Raw genomic sequence first — 18,627 nt, 5'->3', positions numbered from 1 at the left:
ATTGATTAAAAGGTCACGAGCTAGCAGATTCAATGTATTTCTGCACAATTCTTCGATAGCTTCTAGGCAAGTTACCAGGCGGCTTACTTGCCTTGATTGCATGAGTGGGTTAAGACAATAAGCACAGATACAGGCAATATACATTTAAATTTGGTGCTCCCTCACGTATATTTTACGAAATTCAAAATATAAACAATAGAACATATAATATGATTGTAGAATATTGTAAATCGTTTTTGGTGACTGATTCATTAATCCAAAAGGAAGAATAGCCAAGCTTTCGACCCAGGGACTAGGTCATCTTCAGCTTACTAACAATTACAATATTTTTTAGATTTTCTACATGAAAAGTTGGTTTGTCTTCTGTTCTGACTGTTTAGGCACTTCTAACAGAACAACCACTGGGTAGGCCCATTGTGTTTTGTATGTTTAGGGGTATTAGTGTAAATTTTGTTTATGTTGTTAGGCTGGGAGACCCTAACTGGCTAGTCTAATTTTCCCTTTTCGACCTGATAGACGAAATAGCAGTTCCTTTTCCCAAGATTTTCTCTCAACTTCGTCTGTAGGAACGTTTACGTTTATTTTCCATTAGTAAATTGGATGTATAGTGACTGCAACAAGAGAGAGCTATTGTTAATGCTCGTTTTCATTACTTTGGTTAAGTATTAAAACTCACAGGTTAGTGTTAATTGTTTTGTTGGTTAACAACTTGTTGTTATGAGGCTATTGTTTTAGAAAGTGATTGAATAAATAGATAAAACTTTTCATACTGAACAAATATAATACCGAGGCAATCTGGAAAGTAAATACTGAAGTGCATAATATACAATCAAAGGTTCATTATTAGAGTACTGTATCGGTATTAGAAATAAAAGTCTAGGAGCGTATTACGCATGTAATAGGAATGAAAAGGAACAGATCAATAACATTGCTAACAGAGCGGTCCGCTTAGTGCATCCCCAGAACACGCTACGCCTAGCCGCTATTTCATTACGGCTACCCATCTGCTCTAAAGCGGCCTCCAAAATATCTGGCGTAAAACGTTCACCAAATGTTCCTCTTTTACCTACTTTTACTCCTTCTAGCTTGCTTCAAACGAAACTAAAAAGAAATTTAGAGATCGAGTTATATTTTCAAAACAGATTTCACCATAATACTATAGTAAGTTATCTTATCTTTTCCCCAATGCGCTTTGCTCATATTTGGTGACTCAGAGCAGAGATGGCCTTAAGAGATGATTCCGGCCAGCAAATGCTGGTCATGGTTATAGTGGCTATCATGCCAAGTCGACCTGCAGAACTCTTTCACCATCATAGTGATACGAAAATCACATACTGAAGCTCTCCCCAAAAACTTCTAACTCAGCTGTCAGGAATAGACACTTACTTTCTTTGTTCTTCAGCGCCTGGAGCCTCCTCAGTGCACTGGTCTCTGGACAGTGTTCTCTCGCTGTCCATCACCAGACATTGAGCAATAGAGGCTGCTAACAAATCAAAGGATAGCGCACCTGGATTTGGGACCTGGGACAACTTACCAGGAAAGCGCTACCAACTTGAGCAACTTCCCTCTAATTTTCGGGCGCTCCGCATTCTAGTTCATTAGCGCCCTCTAAAACAATTAGAGCCACTCAAACTGTGAAAATACTTCTAACCTGAGTGATGTCCGCACTCATTATCTTGTATTGCAAAGCAGTAGGAGCTCTAGGTTTTGTTATCTGATATCCTGGGTATGTAATAACAATGTACCGGCTACCAGCCGGCACATTATTATTTGCGGATAATACGGCAAGAGTTCATGATCACCCCTTTTTGTAGTAAGATGTAAATATTTCGGTTTCATTCCAGGGCTGCTACACTGGTTTGTAGTTCTAACAAAATTATGCCACTTACCGGAAACAGTCTCTACTTCCCACAGTCTACTTATTTCATATCCTACTTCCGTTTTTACTTTCCTAAAACTTGAAGGACTTAAAGGAAAAAAATGAAACTTGAAGAAGAAACTTGAAGGAAGTGCTCGGGATAGCAATTTCCACCATCATTACCGTTCTTCGGTCCTTATCAAGTAGCGGTACGTCAGGTCGAAGATTGTGTTCGACTATTCTGTCAGTAACCATTTCGTGGCTAAAGTACAATCTGTATCTATTACAGTTTGAGGCTCATATTGATAGTACTAACAAGAAAGTACAGTAAATTTCCTTTAATTTACCAAATTTTAGTTACTAACTTCTAATTAGATAATTTTAGCCACCTGGTTGTGAAGGTCAAGGTAATACAGCTATGCCAACCACTCGCACTTATTAATAAGCCCAATGTGGTTGTAATTTACCATTTTCAAAGTCAAAGAGCCTTCCATTCAGACGCATTCTTCCAGTATGTCAACAATGTTGTAAGATATCCTTGAGCCTCAAATCTTCACAAAGCATTCCTTTGAACCCTTAATAGTGGTTAACTGTTTCCCCAATTTTTTTTTCACTATAATTGTGGCACCCATTAACTGACCATCCTATTTTGTACAAATAACTGGCCATCAACTATTGTAGAATCATTTCATCTACCAAACTTTTAATTGTATGTTTTGGTACGAACGAAAGAATGCATAATTTTTTTAAAAAAATTTTAAGTAAGTTGCTCTTTGATAATTAAAGTATACTTCTACAAACACCGCTAGCATTTCGAAAATCAAGCTAACTTACTTTTTCATTGGTTTTCGATTAATTGACAGCTCTTTTAAGTACAGTTGTTTTTCATATTTAATCCAACAATTTCTTAGCATAACCTTATTTTTCTTTATTTACCCATCACTTGAAAAAAAAGTTGAGGTAGAATGAACACAAACCACTCTTATAATAAATAATAAGATAATTGGGAAAATAATACAACTTACATCTTTCATTTCAGAAAATGGAAATAAGGGATTTGTAGGTTAATCAGAGTGCTACAAAAATTAAATCTCGGTGCAAGCTGTGATGGCAGATGATAATAAAGAAATTGATGGAGATTAAATTGAAGGATTTTTGAAGTATCTCGAGAGTAAAGGGCCAATGAAGATTGTCTACAATGTTTTCTTTATTTATTATGATTTGCATCTGGTTAGACTTTTTTACGATTTGTGTTTTAGTGCTTCATGTCTGATAATAGTCAGCGATGTTGGTAAATATATTATTTTCTACTTTTTATTGTTATTAGTTATTGCTACATCCTACAAAAAAAAAAAAAAAAAAAAATGGTAAGCGTCATTAACGTAAACAATGAAAATGATTTCGTGTCTTTTAGCAGTAAAATAGGGTAAAGAAGTTATTATTTTAGGCTGATATTATAAAATAAAACTTGCTTCTTAACATTTATGTACAGGCAATATTCACTCTCTGAAAGGACTCTAAAATTCATTTCGTTGTTACTGGCAGGGTTGATTTAGAATCTTGGAGGATTTACTGGTAAGTTAAAATACATAAATTGTTAGATTTCTTATTATCAGATTCCGAACAACAGTTTTTCGGCAAAACCAATGTATGTACAATAAAAGGTTTACCTTAAGTTGTAGAATAGACAACTCAGGAATGAAACTCGCACATCTGCGGACTGGACAAAGTGTTCAAGTAAAGGAAGAGGACCCAAAAGGAACTCAGGGACTTAGCCGGGAGCCCTTGTACTTAACGAGGCTTTCCTATCAGCGCTGCAGCTTAAATGGGTCTTCGTGAGTGGGTTATAGGCCCAAAGGCGGTCGAAATAAGCTGTAAGCAGGCCCCACAAAAGTGTATATGTGTTGAAACTGAAGGGCGGGCAAACTATGAGCGTAGAGGCAAGTACCTTTACATGCTAGTGAAACTAGCTTGAACCCAACTTTAAACTTTTACTGATATATAATATAGGATTTTAAGCTTAATTATTTTTAACGAGAGATTTATTACCTCTTTCTTAGCTAATATTTTTTACGATTCAGCAAGCATTCTGCTCGCCATATTTAATTACCAAATTTACGGAACGATTTGCCTTAAAAATAATACAAAAAAAAAAAACATTTAGGCAGATGCCTTATTTGCTAACGCTGACGCGTATAAACCTATTCACTTAATCTTAAGACATTATCTGCTTAGGCAAAAGCTATTCTCTTAAAATAACTATTTGTCAACGACACATGTTTTTCTGTGATAATGAATTTCTATTTGCTGAGTGGAGGTCTGGTGATAAACGCGGAACTTCAGCAGTAGTCAGCGTGCGTACACAGCCAGGATGAAAAGCGATAAATCAGCAACCTATACTTGCTGACTCATAACGTTTTACAAACACAAAAAATTAGATTATGAAATTAAATTGGGGTCTAAATAAAATATGTTATTTATCTCTTCCACTAACTTGCTGCCATCATGAGACGGAAAATAATTGGGTCCTTTTTTCAAAATCGGGGGTGGTTTCTAAAAGGAAATATGTACTATGTTTTGTGGTTCTATGATTTCAACTTCTTTTGATTTTTTATAATAAATCTGGGGAATCTCTTTGGGTTTCTCTTCTAGCGGGCGCTCAGTATCAACAATACCTCTTGTGGAAACCCACTTTTACACACCTCAAATTTCTTCTGGTTATTATTACTCTGACAGATCTTCGCTTACCTCAGCGATGGAGAGGATGTTGTAGAGCTAACTCTGCAGATGTCTTCCAACTTTCTGAGCTACTCCTAGAGAGATCTGTCGCTTATCCTGCAATAGGATTCAACAACGGATTTAGCCGAGGCATCTACTATCTTATTTCCTTCCACGCTTGACTTTGTTCTCTTTACCTGCGTTTAATCATTCTAAAGTTGATGATTTTGGAGCTCAGAGCATCAGTGGCGGTCTTAAGTAAGTCTCTAAAGCAAATAGTTTTCACAGAAATAATTACCAAGTTACTACGTTAGATTCTCAGGATCAAATGTTTTAAATGAACATTATTTTGAAGATACGATTCGTTTTTCCAATTACGAACGGTAATCACACAAATTCAAGTAAACGTTTCGGGGAAAAAATTCTATAGATTCATTCAAAACTTAAATTAATATGAAGGTTCTTGAAACGTGAACGAAACTTCTTTATTTAGTATGCCTACTTGGTTATAAGATATGTAAAATCTTTAGTAAAAAGCATCTTTTCTTCTTTGGATTTATTCCTTTTCATTATTGTACAATTTTACTAATCTCAGTCGTCAGGTTTGCACAAATGGTTTGGAATTTACAAGTCCATGATGTTAAAAAGAAATCCGAAACCGGTCAGGAATATATAAAAACATGCATGTTACGATTGATATACTCAAGTTATATTTCAACAATAATTATATATTTAAGGGAAGTTATAGAAAAAAGGTTTTGTTTTTATAATGCTGATGGTTTTTGGATTTTCGTCCATCGATTGTTCTGGAATTCACGGCTCACAACTTTACTGCTGCAATTCCCTTATTTAGAAATAGATATTTGTATAAATATTAAATATAAAAAAATCATTAACTGCAGAGTATTAAAACAAAGCAAAAGATACGGTCAGTTATTAAATGTTTCTGATCACATAATTTACAATTTAAAATTTATTCAACTTCTGTCACAATTTTGAGTTATTTATAAAGGCATTAATTAATAATTTATCTTTTTTTACTGTAAATTTAAATATAAATAGACTAGTATTTTGAGTAGTTCAGTGTAGGACGGTCAATTGCAAAAATATCAGGTCGGCAATTAATGTCCAGACTGCATAACACGCACGGCATAGATGATTTGTACCATTTTCTAATCACATGTCCTATCTACGAGGGTCGTTTGAAAAGTCCGTGCAAAGTCAGAGAGATAGCACCACTGGCGCGTATCGAGGTTATGTTTAGTTAGTAGCATCTCTTGGAAGAACACACACCAAGTTTCAGCCAGATCGGTCTATTTCTTTGTGTTTGGCATTCGTTTGAATCGAGGAAGTCGAGTGATTTTCAAAAAAATGGACGAAAAAGAATTTCGTGTGTTGATTAAACACTACTTTATGAAAGGCAAAACGCCTCAGGAGACTAAAGAGAAGCTTGATAAACATTATGGTGACTCTGCACCTTCGATTAGAACAGTTTATAAGTGGTTTCAAAATTTTCGGAGTGGCCATATGGGCACCAGTGACGCTGAACGTTCTGGACGCCCTGTTGAGGTTACTACTCCAGAAATCATTGATAAAATCCATGATATGGTGATGGATGACAGAAGAGTGAAGGTGCGTGAGATTGCTAGTGCTATGGGCATCTCGAATGAACGGGTACATAATATTTTGCATCAACATTTGGACATGACAAAGCTATCCACAAGATGGGTGCCGCGATTGCTCACGCTTGACCAAAAACGAAATCGTGTGAAGTGTTGCAAGGACGGTTTGCAGCTGTTCCAGAAGAATCCGCAGGACTTTAAGCGTCGTTTCGTCACTGTGGATGAAACTTGGATACATCACTACACATTTCTTTTAAATTATGCTTCCGAATAAACTGATTTTCATTAGTTTTTGAATGTTAAAGACAATTCCTCCAGTTCTTACACCACAATACCCTGTAGATAGCTCTCACTTTCTCATCCTGACAGAATCATTTATATTTACCACCTGAGTATAACATTTCCGAAGTGACTGCCATAACAATAAGTGTAGTACCAGGAACAAAATTACTTTTAAATTTTAACACCATTCAATTTTAAAAATATTTAAAAATCAGTGCTAACATTCAAAAACTAATGAAAATCAGTTTATTCGGAAGCATAATTTAAAAGAAATGTGTAGTGATGTATCCATGTTTCATCCACAGTGACGAAACGACGCTTAAAGTCCTGCGGATTCTTCTGGAACAGCTGCAAACCGTCCTTGCAACACTTCACACGATTTCGTTACATGGATACATCACTACACTCCTGAGACCAAAGAACAATCTAAACAATGGGTTACCAAGGGGGAATCTGCGCCAAAAAAGGCGAAGACCGTTCCTTCGGCCGGAAAGATTATGACGACTGTCTTTTGGGATTCGCAAGGAATAATCCTCATCGACTATCTGGAAAAGGGTAAAACTATTACAGGTGCATATTATTCATCGTTATTGGACCGTTTGAAAACCGAGCTGCAAGAAAAACGCCCACGATTGGCCCACAAAAAAGTCCTTTTCCATCACGACAACGCACCAGCTCACACCTCAGCAGTTGTAGTCGCAAAATTAATGGAAATAGGGTTCCAACTCGTTTCACATTCCCCCCTATTCTCCAGACTTGGCTCCCTCGGACAACTATTTGTTCCCCAATATGAAGAAATGGCTGGCGGGAAAAAGATTTTATTCAAACGAGGAGGTGATTGCAGAAACGAATGGCTATTTTTCAGACTTGGACAAATCCTATTATTCGAAAGGGATCAACAAACTAGAGCAGCGTTGGACGAAGTGTATAAGCCTAAAAGGAGACTATGTTGAAAAATAAAAAAGGTTTACCCCAAAAAATGAAGTAGTTTTTATTTTTGCACGGACTTTTCAAACGACCCTCGTATAAGGTGCCAAAGAAATGAAAAATATATTCAGAACTGCAAAAAAAAGTAATGTATATTTCTGCTAGATGCCATCCATTTAATGCTAAAAATAAGACCTAAATGTTTTACTTTTATCAGCTACAATCTTTATAAACAGTGGCATGGTTGGTGTGTAGATATACTCGTAGTTGCCAATGCAGCTAGTTACTACTTTTGCTCGTATGTTACTACTTTTGCTTTTTTGTTCCTAGCAAAATTTGAGGACATTTCAACAGTTTTTTAGGGAACAATCCTGTGATTTGTCGCAACCCACATTTTTCTGAATTACGTTTTGTTTTGCCTTTTTTTTCGCCTCTCCCTCCATATTAGTGGGTAGGTGTTGAATGAATCGATATTCTGTGGTTTGGTCAATAATTTTGTAATGATTTATTCAACCTTTATCAAAAAATCAGGGGTCAATCGAACTTTGTTTTGCGACAATTCAATCCAGGTCAATGAGCTAAAATTAGGGGTCTCCACGGTTCCTTTACAAACCTTTAGTCTTCTATTTGAGGTCATCTGTAACTTAGATTTTAGGCGATATATATAGTTTTTTAGGAGCCAAACAAAACAATTAATTATTATGCATCAACCAAGTTAAGGTGCTTATTATAAGTATTATCATCTGTTGTAACCTGGTTAGCAAAAAGGTTGTGAAAGATAAGGCACCCTTCCAACCCCCGAAACCATACTGGTACTACAGGGAAATAGAAAGAAACGGGAAGCTATGTGACATCAACTTCCCAACACCAATTTCTCCAGAGAAGACCTATTTCCCTTCCAAAGCCTGGAAACTAACCAGGTTTCTTTCTGGAGAACTCTCATTTATGAAAGTTACTTTCATGTTTTCTATAAGATAAAATGGCGTAGAGTTCTTATTCAAGGAATCTTGGCGTCCCTGCGGCTAATCCCAGTCTAACAACAACACACAAAACACTTACACATTGACTTCACAGAGCCTGCAGAGATAGTTGTTGTTGTGGCAACTATTTGGGCTTAGCGAACCCACAGGTTAACTCGAGCTCATCATCTCGCACATAGATGTACACATTTTGTACATTTTACAGGAGCCACAATAGATTTTTTTTTAGGTCTCAGTTTATTTGGCTTCACAAGAACTCCTACACAAAATCTAATGTTTTCGTTTGTCTACGTATTTAAAAACAAAACAAATATACACGCTCCTAAAAATTTTATTTGCTCAAGCTTTTATTGCGAAAAGAAGTGAATTACTGTTCGGATTCTAATAACAGTATAGTTTGGATAACATGGAAATTTCGTTCGTAATCTCTAAAACAAACTAAATAAATCAAAATCTAATCTAAATAGACAGATGTCAAATCGTTCTCCATTTGTAAAACAATAATATTGAGAGGTTTTGGGATATGGATGAAGCTAGGCATTCTTTCTTTTATCAAATAATGCACTTTACTCAACTTGTGAAGCATGTACTGTGCCTTCAAAGGTGCCTCCTCTGGCTCGCAAGCCAGGTTAGCTAGGAAGTTATCAACTGCTCTCTGTATCTGAGGAGGCACCTTTGAAGGCACAGTACATGCTTAACAAGTTGAGTAAAGTGCATTATTTGATAAATTAAGGAATAAGTTTAAAAGATATTGTTCACTTAAATATGTGGCAGGTTTCCAATTTTTTTGGTAATTAAACGCAACTCTCCCAAAATTACCAAATAATGAATAAACCTTCTTGTTTGTAACATATGTAAAATTGATTTTTAGCCATTTTGTGTTTGCTTGAGAACATCTAAAGCTCTTAACATTTGATTTTTCTTAGAAAAATCACCCAGAAAACGACTTATTTCCCGATATTAAGAGAAATACTAGCTTTACTGCCTTGGCAATATTTTTAGTAGAAAGGGAATGACAAAATACATAAAAATGACCAATCGCGTGCTCTTCTTTCTCTTTGATGACAAGTTAAAAAATTAAAATATGATTGATAAATACCAGATTTTGAAATGGCCTAGCGCCTTTTATTTTAAAGATATCTAATTGCGGTTTCCGGTTTCTTTCATAACTTTTTATACTCTTTAAAACTGTGTACATGAAAATGGGAGTCAACTGCGAATCCTCACTTTTGGTCGCGCGTCAGCCGCGTATGCGAGCAGGAATCTAAAATCAAGTCACATATTCTGAAACTAGAGGTGACGGGCAACAAATTTTTCCTCTACCATTTTTTGCTCAGATTAACCGTTTAAGCATGAAATGCATTTGAGCCGTCTTAAAATGAACACCCTGTATAATAACTTGGATTCATAACTATAGCAGACGCTGTACAAATCCTAGAAACACAATGGCTGCAAACAAGTACATGATGGAAGGAAGAGTAAAGGAAAGAATGTCCTATAATGTGGTACAAGTTTTCCAAATTATGGGAAAGAATTCTATGTTTGATTACTTCAGGAGTAGATACTGGGCGGAGGCTTTTGAGATATCTTCTGGTGGATATTGGTTAATCTTAGTTTCATAAGAGGATATCTTAGTGAAGCCAATTTCGGCGATATTATTCGTAATAGATGGACACACTAGACCTGCTGATCCTAGGAAGGTGATTTCTAGAACGTGAACGGAAGTGAGATCAAAATTAACAAAAGAAAAGATCAACAGGAGATGCTAAACCCCAAATTCCATTGATGTACTCTTCAAACTACGGCCTAGAAAGATGTAGTTAATACTCTACTTTACTATAACCATCAACTAAGTATTTACATTGATTCCTAGATTTTGAAAGTTGGACCTATGATTAAGTTTGACACCAATTCTAAAAGTAATTAAAAAAATAAAACATTCTCACTCGCGTTAGACGGTTTTTCATTCGAAGAATGACCACTTTTTCAGTTTATTCACACAACAGTTTACAATCTAGATCATACATAGTTTATTCATGTCGTATGAATGGACATTCACACTTTGTGACGTTCCGTACAGTGGCCTCTTCACCTGACCGTACAGCCTTGCCAAAATCGATAGGACATTAAATTTGTATGATAAAATAACTGCGTAGAATTCCATTAGAAAGGAGGGGAAATCTGATATTAGACATAGAATATTATTTTACTAAATGATATTTAAACAAAAATATAACTAGAAATGTTTTTAGTTGCCTTCAATAGTTCATTTTTGAGAGACATGTTTTGATTGATCCTTCAAATCAGTGTTCTTCTACCTTTTATTTTTGAGAGATTCCACGAACTCCTTTGACAGTACTGCCACTGACAATACTGTAGTACTAAAATTTGTTAATGTGTACCAACATTATTGAATTGAGTTTTTACACGCGAAAAACCTAGATCTTTAGATGCCATGTTACATGAGGTGTTCTTTCACTTTTGTTAGCTTCATACTTCCGTTGGCAAGAGCTTTGCCACAACAAAGAAAAAAGTATTATAGCTGGTGTTTTCCGTCTCGTGCTTTCATGCAAGCAAAATACTAAAATTAAAGCAGAAGTTATTAATTGAAACTAATAACAAGAAATTTAGGAGTAGTTTATAGTTTTTAAGCGATTCTTGATTGCACTATTAAAGTGGTTCTCTAGTTTTAAAGATCCCAAAAACCCTTCTTCTTTCAGGCTACTTCTTTAAAAAGACGAGGCGAGCGATTCTTTACTGCACTATTAAAGTAGTTCTCTGGTTATAAAGATCCAAAAACCCTTCTTCTTTCAGGATACTGCTTTTAAAAGACGAGGCAAGCAATAGTTACTGCACTATTAAAGTAGTTCTTTAGTTTTAAAGATCCAAAAACCCTTTCAGGATACTTCTTTTAAAAGACTAGTGCTGCACGAGACCGAGACAAGGAGAGACTTTATGCAGTCTCGATCTCGGTCTCGGTCTCGGTCGCTCAAGTCTCGGTCTCGGTCTCGTCGAGATATCTCGGTCTCGGTTTTTGAATTTTTGTTTAAGTATTAAAAGCGGTTTGCAATAGCAATTAATAGCAATAAATAAAAGATTAATAAATAATCTTTTCAAAAAATGTTATTATTTTCTAATAATTATTTTAATTTATATATTGGTAATGAAAATGTGTGTAATGGTGAAGATAAAGAATCTGATGATTCACCTTTTGACGACGACGACGACTGCATCAATATTTTTGCACCATTTGCTCAAAAATCAGCAAATATCACCGAAGCATGGAAGACAGAAATAATTAATTACACCAAATTAGACCAAGCACCAGTAGACGTTGACATTTTAGAATGGTGGAAAACACTTGAGAATTCCTTCAAAAATTTGTCTAGAATGGCGAAAGATATTTTTAGTATCAGTTCAACTTCAGTGCCATCGGAAAGATTATTTTCGCAAGCTGCGATGATAATGACCAATAGAAGATCTTCTCTAACTTCTGACTCAGTAAAAGCTCTTTTATGTATCAATGCTTGGGCAAAGTGTATCTTAAAAACGAAAATTTGTGGCAATATTTTTTAGGTGCATAGATAGTCTTATTTTTCAAATTCACTAATTCCAAAATTCTAAAATATAATTCAAATAATATCAAAGTTCAAAGTATTAGATTATTAATAGTGAAATTTATGAAATTGAATGAATGAATGATATGAATAGTGAAATTTAGTGAATTTATGTAAAAATTATGTAATTCGAAGGGGGCCGCCACGGTAGCCGAGCGGTGCGAGACCTGCGAAGCTAATATGTATTGTGGTACTGGGTTTGATTCCCGGTCTTAGGCCTTGGATTTTATTTAATGGTTAATATGAGAAATTTACAGTAAAGTATGTTTGCTAGTCGCCTGCGTCCGCGACACCTAATTGCTAGTTGGACGTAAAGCCCCGCCTGAAAAAATAGGCGATTACTTTACTTTGCTTACTTTACTTAGTACAGATCACGCACTTTTGTGTTCGTTATACTGTAGTGTTTTGATTGAGGTTTGCTACTAAGCTGTGTTTGTGTTATGGAATGACTTTAAAGAGTGTGTCAGAGTTATAGGTTAATTTGGTCATTCATAGTGTTTTGGCGAATTGGCTTTCTGTTTGTACATTTGTACTAAGTCAAATAGAAGTAGTAATATTGAACATATATAATAAAATCGTATCTTTTAATAATTAATTCAATACCCGTAATGATTATTTATTAATAAAGAACACAATTTTATAATTTTGTAGCTAAAAATTAATATTTGAAAAACCGAGACGAGACCGAGATTTCTCGACGAGATATATATCATGTCTCGATCTCGGTCTCGGTTGCTCAAGTCTCGTCTCGGTACCGAGACCGAGATTTGTCTCGTTTCTCGTGCAGCACTATAAAAGACGAGACGAGCGATACTTTACTGCACTATTAAAGTAGTTCTCTAGTTTTAAAGATCCAAAAACCCTTTCAGGCTACTTCTTTTAAAAGGCGAGGCGAACGATACTTTACTGCACTACTAAAGAAGTTCTCTAGTTTTAAAGATCCCAAAACCCCTCTCCTTTCAGGCTACTTCTTTTAAAAGACAAAGCGAGCGATATTTTACTGCACTATTAAAGTAGTTCTCTAGATATAAAGATCCAAAATCTTTCTCCTTTCAGGCCTCTTCTTTTAAAAGACGAGGCGAGCGATACTTTACTGCACTACTAAAGAAGTTCTCTAGTTTTAAAGATCCCAAAACCCCCCTCCTTTCAGGCTACTTCTTTTAAAAGACAAAGCGAGCGATACTTTACTGCACTATTAAAATAGTTCTCTAGTTTTAAAGATCCAAAAACTCTTCTCCTTTCACGCCACTTCTTTAAAAAGCTTTCTAATTGGGTAATTCGATCGTCAATCCCGGAGAAACGTAATTTTGCTTTTTGCATTTTACTCATTGCATTCTCATGAAGATTTAAAAAATGTATTTCAATAATAGTGCTAAGCCGATCTCTTGATAAAAAGCTGTCTATCTCCGGTCAGTGAGCTGTGGAGGATTTGTAGAAAGAGGAAATCTGAAGGCCAGCAGCTGGATTCTAAACCCCGGTATCTTCGCGTCGGAGTCCAGTATACCCTAATCACTCACCTAATCCCTAACTAAAAACTCCCTTATACTTCAGTTTTTAATTTCTCTGTTACAAAATTGATTTCGTGTTGAGGTATCCTAACTTCGGCCTCACTCGTCAGTACTTTCTTTGATTTTTACTCCGACACGTCCCAGTATCCAGACGAGCTTGTTAACTTGTCTGAGTAGGGCCATTAGAGCTACAACCAATCTTGAAAAAGCCTTGACTTTCCGAAACTAATTTTAACACACATTCAGAATGGATATGGAAAATGGATAGCATTTAATTAAGTCTTGTTGAACTGAATTTATAAATCATATGGTTGCTAAAATAATGAATTTTAGGTCATTTTTTGGACTGTTTTTTTTCTTTTTTGTTTTATACAGAACGTAGGAGAGACTAGCCATCTTTAATGCATAAAATACTTAAAAATTAAGAAGAAACTTACCGTATAGTTGTTATTTACGGGTAATCAGAACAATTGAGTTGAATTTTTTAAAAATCAATCTTAAAATTTGACTTAATCTCAGCACTTCCACTCACGAGGAGTAAGAAGTTAATAAAACAAAAAATATTATTACACTCCAACCACTATATAAGATCAAGAGGAACTAAATTCCCTTATTTATGCCTTTTAACATTGTTTATAAAAAGAAATGTTTAATAAACATTTAGAGAGCAGTTAAAATGGTTTGCATACAGAATACGGAAATATAATCGCACATAAAAATGCCTCTTTACTGCAAACAGCTTACAGCAATAAAAGCAACTAATATTAGAATACTTGTTTGTATTATTTAAAGATAAAAATTGAAAACATATTACCAAGTAAAAACGCCTTAAATAGATTGCATGAAACGTTTAATAACAATATTGACCGACGTTATATTTCAGTGTTCTATAAGGTTAGTGAACCGTACTTGGTTGGTTTTGCTTTTACGCTAAAATTCAATAAATTTTATTAAAATAATTTTGTATGGCTAAATTTTTATAAATAAATAATTATGTAATTTGCTTTTAATAAACAAAAAAAATGAATCAAACAGAATACGCGATTAAAAATAGATTTATGCACGGCAAAAGTAAGTTAGCGGAGCATTATCAATAATAAGCTGCCGGGCATTATCAGTATTAGCTGCAGTCAAAAAATCTGACACCTCAATAAAGTCAAATTATTCAGTTGTTTCGGTCACTAAATCAGATAAGTTTATTAGTTTTAAAATATTCTTTTCAGAAAATTCTTACAATTTGGGCCTCTAATTTCAAAAAAAAAAAAAAAATACATGTTGAGACTTATCTATATTATAAATGGATAGTTTCCACTATAAAGAAGAACTGAATTTTTTGTACCAAAAAAAAAAAAAAATAATAATAATAATTAAATGTACTTACCGCATAGAAATGTTGAAGAAACGAACAAATGATAAAATAAAGTGAACTCAAAAAAATCACATGTACAAGGCGGTGTTGGTGTTCGGCTGCGAGCGACATGCACCCTTCAAGCGTAGCACACTCAGTCACTGACTGGCTACATAACTTTGGCCTGCACAACAAACTGGCCAAAAGCCGACCTAGCCCGATCAACCTACGGCATTTCACGAACAGAGTAGGGAAATAAATAAATAAAAATATATATTTTGGGCACAATCTTTTCCGGTAAACAATTCCTGGTTTGTTCAGGAAAAAACGATTTTTTTAAAAATAATTTTTCATATTATTTAAATTTTGATAGAACAATCTGATTATCAAGACTCCGAGAAGATATTCACAATGAAATTCTTTAGTAAGGGAGATGTGCAATACAGATGCACCAATCGGACTATATTTCTTGACTGACTTATGGAATAACTACCCAAATAGTTGTTGCTCTAAAATAGTTAACGCAAGTTTTCTCCATTATATTCCTACCATTTTTCAACTAAACTACTTAAACTATTTAAACTACTTCATTTTCACATTAAACAGTTATTTACTTTCTCTAACTCTTACAGTTAAAGAAGTTATAATTGCGCGGATTTTTTATTTGGGTTCACAATCAAGTGGGGGTCTGAATTATTAAATTTGTATTGGCCCCGGAAATGCCATTATACCGCTTAGATTCTTTTCTATTTTTAGATTTTCTAGCAAACAATTCATAAGATTGTATTTAAACTTTGAAAAGACATTACTAACAAATATATCCAAAACATTGGAGACCCTAAAACATTTCAGCCAAAATATTTTTAAAGAGATCTTCTAAGAGAAAGAAAGCTCTTTAAATTCTTCGCAGAGTGACTAAAATGTTCAAAGTTAAAAGAAAATCTGTACGTTGAACCCTTAAAAATGATAGCAAGAACAATTCGTGTGAATATTTACCCAATATTATGGGTTTTATTGTTATAATTTAATTTCAGAAAACTGAAACAATATTCAGATCTTTAAAGAGAAGTGGAAGAAAATGGTTTAAAAACGCTAAGTACTAGTAAGGACATTAAATACTCAATAATTAACCACATGGGAAGGAAGGTAAGCCAAAATGGTTAAAAACGTCTAAAATATAAAGACAAAGTTTCATAAAGCAGTAGAAATTAATAAAATAGAATAAAAAGTACCTAGAAAACGTTAAAAACAATAAAAATATTTCGACTTGAAAGCCAATATAAAAAAAGTTTAAAAAGTAAAAAACTAAATTTTAGTTCCAGTGGTGTCTACTAAGCAGCAGCACCTAATAGATCTTGATAGCAAATTAATAGCAATTTGTCAAAATTAAACGCCCTAGTCTAACCCGCTTTTTTGTGAATGAAATTAGATTAATAGGTAATCAAAATTTTCGAGAAGGAAGACTGAATTTTGTCCAAGTATCACTCAATTGGCTGAGATGATTTCCGAATCACTATCAACACCTATCATGGAATTTATGTTACTTGTTTGAGTACATAGTTTTTCACAACTATTATTATTGAGTTAACTATATTTATATTTCTAAAAAATTTCGAAATATTTGAAAGAATACAAGCTAGCTATTTCCATGTCTTTTTCGGCACCCTCTTTGTTACATCTTTTTCATTAAATAAAGTTATTGCTGAATTACCTTATCCTTCTTTAGTTCTTCAAATAGTAACGGTAAATGTTTTAAACATTTAGATGTTACATCATTTGTTTCTTTTATTCAAAAAATTTATCATTAAAATTGTCCTATTTCATAAATAAAATTCTTAAATCTCGTCTTTAAAAACTGGCCGTACTCTTCTGTATCCTTATCCGTCTCCTGTCGGCTTTGATCGACTAACAATCGCTTCGTGATCGATTTGTTGGCCATACTAAATTTATTATGCATAGCGCGTTTTATTTTTTACGCGTATCTATTTCGGTGAAACATTATTTTATTATTGTATTTTTGCAATTAAATAATACAATGAATGATAGGTTGCTGTTAATTTAAATTGTGTTAATGAACAAAAAAAATTTCAAACCGAATATTACCTATTGAACGTTTTCAGTTAAATAAAAGATCTAGAATTATTTATCAAAATGAATAAAAGAAATTTTGCGATGCTCTCAAAAACGTAGGAATAAAAAACGAGCTTTTGAACATCTGGAGTATGCATCCACACAAATCGTAAATTTCTAGCATTTTCTGCAGATCTCCTCGAATTGAGCTGTAAAAGACTGTCGTTATTTAAGGTTACTCCTAACTTCCTCACACATTAAGTTCTACTCAAAGGTTCGCCAGCAATTGAGTAGTTTATTATTATTTGTTTGCAGCAAAAAAAGACATGAAAGTATTGTTCTACAGGTAAATCAGTACACTCAGAAATACGATTTTACAAAAATGATTTTTTTTTTTGCTTTAATTTACCAGAATTTCTGGGATTCATCATCTCTTGTCTTCCTGCAGAAATTGGATACTATTTGAAACTTAACTGGCGGAGTTCAAATAATACTCACCTAATTTTATTTACTGTCCCAGGAGAAGAACGGATTAGGATTCTAGTAATACTATGAGTCAGTTTGAACGTAAAATGACAAGGAAAGCAATGAGGACAAGTTTTATGAAATTATATATATATACTTTTTTAAATTTTTGATATATAATACATCTTATCTAATATTATTATTCAGTCAATTCTATTCTTAAAGATACATTACATTATATATATCCAAACAATAAGTTTAATTTTACAGCTTATAAAAGATGTTAAGTAAAATAAATTACTTCTTATTGCAGCATTAATTATAACATAAACAACAGAATATAGTGAAATGAATTTTACTCCTAAGAGTTGTTTAACCCAAGGATGTATGTATACTTATTCATATGCACTAAAGATACTCTGAAACCACCATTCTTTAATATTTACAGAAAAAAAAAAAAATGATAATAATAAAATAAAATAATAAACAAACAATAAATAGTACAAATGAACAACTCTGCCAGTAAATTATATACCTACATTGAATTAGAGGTTTCTGGATCTGCAAGGCTGCATAATGATATTAGTCTTTATTCCATCATAGCATACATGTGACCTTTAATCTGACCCGTTTTCGGTGGTTTACAACCATCTTCAGATTTAGTTCATCAGGTTCACATAAAAGAATTCGACTTCCAGATAATAAGTTTGTGCAGCTTACTTTTTTGTGTAAGGGTTTTTTGTTTTTTAAAATTTAGTATGAATTAAGTACGTAAGTGAATATGTATACATAACTTTAAGTAAAAATATAACAGTTGAAGGAAATTATACTAAGATGGGAATAGCACTTCAGAATTTCCTTAGACATACTTCCTTTTCTAAGAAAACCGTACAAAATACATTTTCAAAATGTAACTGCAAACTGAAGCAATAGAAATTTATCTCAGAAGTCAGTTGTACCAAAACGAAACATGATACTGTTACTGCTAAGAAAATCACAAAGCAATACATCAAGAGAATACGGCCAAAACATTTTCAGCAAACTCTGAATACGAAATACACGAAATATAAAATGAGAGCTTCTTTCATGATTTTTTCGAATATTAATCTGATTGGAATTCGAGGCTTGATGCTATCTATATATACAAGTCGGTGGATTTTTTTCTTGATGCTAGAAGTTGGATGGTATATATCTTGATCTTGCGGAAATACGAACTCTCAGGCGTATCCCAG

General features: G+C 33.9%; 1 protein-coding gene across 1 annotated transcript in view; it reads right to left on the bottom strand.

The window, feature by feature from the left end:
- tinc (transmembrane protein tincar) overlaps window positions 1–15,049 on the bottom strand; it is a 63,689-nt gene extending 48,640 nt beyond the window's left edge. The window contains exon 1 of the mRNA XM_074143260.1: window positions 14,894–15,049. The gene's annotated coding sequence lies outside the window, so the exon portion shown is untranslated. The remainder of the gene's footprint in view (window positions 1–14,893) is intronic.
- Window positions 15,050–18,627: the final 3,578 nt, after the last annotated feature.

Source organism: Rhodnius prolixus, unplaced genomic scaffold, assembly GCF_049639745.1.
Source record: "Rhodnius prolixus isolate KJV_2025 unplaced genomic scaffold, Rpr scaffold_12, whole genome shotgun sequence".
NCBI classification, from domain to species: Eukaryota; Metazoa; Arthropoda; class Insecta; order Hemiptera; family Reduviidae; genus Rhodnius; species Rhodnius prolixus.
Note: the sequence above shows the minus strand (reverse complement) of the source record. Positions and strands in the feature narration are given on the sequence as shown.